This window comes from Amphimedon queenslandica, unplaced genomic scaffold (genome assembly GCF_000090795.2).
Source record: "Amphimedon queenslandica unplaced genomic scaffold, v1.1 AMPQUscaffold_8629_Cont19428, whole genome shotgun sequence".
In the NCBI taxonomy this organism is placed as follows: Eukaryota; Metazoa; Porifera; class Demospongiae; order Haplosclerida; family Niphatidae; genus Amphimedon; species Amphimedon queenslandica.
The window spans coordinates 1-2,675 of NW_003551095.1; the positions used below are offsets into that span (position 1 = coordinate 1).

The following is a 2,675-nucleotide window of genomic DNA, read 5'->3' on the forward strand; positions in this document are numbered from 1 at the left end:
GTAGCATGAAATCTTAAAAATTTATACACACCAATAATATTGATATCTTGTAAACTTAAGGCCACCATACACCATGAAACAAGTTTCATGGTGTATGGTGGCCTTTAAAAAGATAAAAGGTCTTACACCATCCACTGATGCTTCAGGAATCCCTTTACAGTCAGCCTGAGGGAAACAATCAGCGACTCCTCCCTGAGCTTCAGTGACACGAGCTGTAACCATGAAGACTACAGCTGCAACAAGGACCATACGCTGGAATGAAGTCATCTTCAGTTTGATAGTAGTAGTATCTTTCTTTATCTCTTTATGATGTACTGATGATATACTGATATCCTTCAGCTACTTTTATAGATACTGGCCTAGTGAGGACAATGGTGGCTTTGTTTGAATGTGTGCACGTGACAGAAACATGTACATGTGATAGACACATGTACAAGAGCGTATGACTGTATTTACTAAAGATACTGGCCACTTAGTAAACACAGTCATACGTGTACATGTTCAAACAAAGCCACCATTGTCACCAGCACTAGTTACAATGGTGGCTTTGTTTGAATGTGTACATGTGATAGAAGCATGCACAAGGTCATATGACTGTATTTACTAAGAGGACAGTATCTTAATAGTAAATACAGGGATATGACCTTGGACACGTTTCTGTCACAGTACATGTGACAGAAATGTGTCCAAGATCATCATGCCTATATAGGTTTACTATAAGGAGTCTGTGAGACTGCTAATGAAGTACAAGACTATTGATAGTGTCACACTTGGAACCATCTTTACCATCTGTCAAATGAATCAACCACACTCATGGTGTTAGTGTAAGAAGTTGTTTCTAAATGGATCCGGAACTCTCTGTGTACTATTGTAATTATATATTATGTGTTTATTCAAGTATATTCTAGAACAATCATGTAAAGTATTCTTGTATGTTATAGAACCTTCTGGACATTTATAAGATCTATATAAGTGTGTTGTTTGTGAGTTTTAGTGTTAGTTGTGAGTTAGTTTTGTTAGTTGGTTTTTGAGCTCAGTTGAGTTTCGTGTTGATTAAGAAATAAGTTTGGTGAACAGATAGCTAGGAGTGTCTGTTACAGTTAGATACTCTGCACAACCAAAATGACAGCTTACAAACTTGCCAAAGCCTTTAGCTTAGCTATAAGATGTACTATCTACAGAATAGGGCTGAGGTAACCTCTTTTGTTCTTAATCAGTCTGAATTAATTTGTTAGATAAATTTGTTTAGCAACGATAATTAAAGTAATAATAATAATTAAAGTATTAATAGTATTCAACTGTTAATAGTAGTATTGTTCTTATTATTTTCTTGCTTCTTCAGTTGCTTTAGCAGTTACGGCAAACTGGCCTACCGTCATGTTCATATTCGTAAGAAGCAAATTTAAATTGACAGCATTTTTCTCCATCCTATACAAATTAATAAAAATACATGTACAGACTAGCCTCTTTATAATGGACACTTTGGGATCAAGAAAGTGTCTCTGTTATACAGAGGTGTCCTTTATGTGGAGGTTATTTTATACAGTAAGGAATGTAATTGGTACGCTAGGTGCTGTCCGTTAAATGGAGGTGTACGCTATAGAGAGTGTCCATTAAGAGAGACTATACTGTACATGTACATGTACATACAATGTAAGTTGGTTATAGATAGTCTTACATTCTCTGCCATGTAGTAAGGAGTACCGACACATCCTTTACTACGGTAACAGGTTCCCTCTTTTTTAACAGCATCAGTGACATGAGCAGTAATCATGAAGAGTACAGCTGCAACAAGGACCATATGCTGGAATGAAGTCATCTTCAGTTTGATAGTAGTAGTATCTTTCTTTATCTCTTTATGATGTACTGATGATATACTGATATCCTTCAGCTACTTTTATAGATACTGGCAATGGTGTCTTTTTTTAATTTCCACATGTGATAGAAACATGTAAATGTGACAGAAAGTCATTTTTAATTTGTCTGAGTGTATGAATGTTGTTACTATTAACAGTCTGTGATATTGTTCTAATGTAGTAACTGACTATTGACAGTATCTCACTGTATGCCAATGGACTAATAATGTTTTATTAATAATAAGTGTATAAGTGTAGTATAATGTATGTACATGTACATATATTGTGAATTAATGCTTCTACTTGCTGCTTCTCCCTTTCTCTCTCTCGCTGTATGTTGTAATCAGCTCAAACTTTCTACACAGCATAAGTACATCAATATGTATCAGAAAATGTAATAAAAATTTGGGGTGATTTCGGAGCCATTTTTTAGAAAAAACCATGGGCTATAGCCTTGGGTATTTTAAAGAAATTGACATTATTTTTTCAATTTGGCAATAACTCAGAAAAGGTTATTATATTACAATAGATCAATAATTCTTGTTCTCACTGATTCAGGTATTCCATATAGTCTAAGAGTAGCTTCAGTGATGGAGTGAGTATATGCTCATGTTCATATCATTAATGACAGACTCTGTGCCAACATGTAACAGGAAATTAATATACTAGTTATCTTTCTCTTTCAGAAATGGAAGAATACCTCAGCTACAGCACAATAGACACACAAGGACACATACTACATGTACTGTATATTAAAATCATGTTCTTAGTGGCCTCTGTATAATGGACACTTTGGATCAAGAAAGTGTCTCTGTTATA

The 2,675-nt window shown here is 34.8% G+C and overlaps 1 long non-coding RNA gene across 1 annotated transcript; it reads right to left on the reverse strand.

The window, feature by feature from the left end:
• Positions 1-1,201: 1,201 nt before the first annotated feature.
• Positions 1,202-1,884, reverse strand: LOC109591241 (uncharacterized). Its single transcript, XR_002189721.1, has 2 exons — positions 1,679-1,884; positions 1,202-1,428 (listed from the first exon to the last, which is right to left on the reverse strand). It is a non-coding gene; the product is annotated as an uncharacterized LOC109591241 (long non-coding RNA).
• Positions 1,885-2,675: the final 791 nt, after the last annotated feature.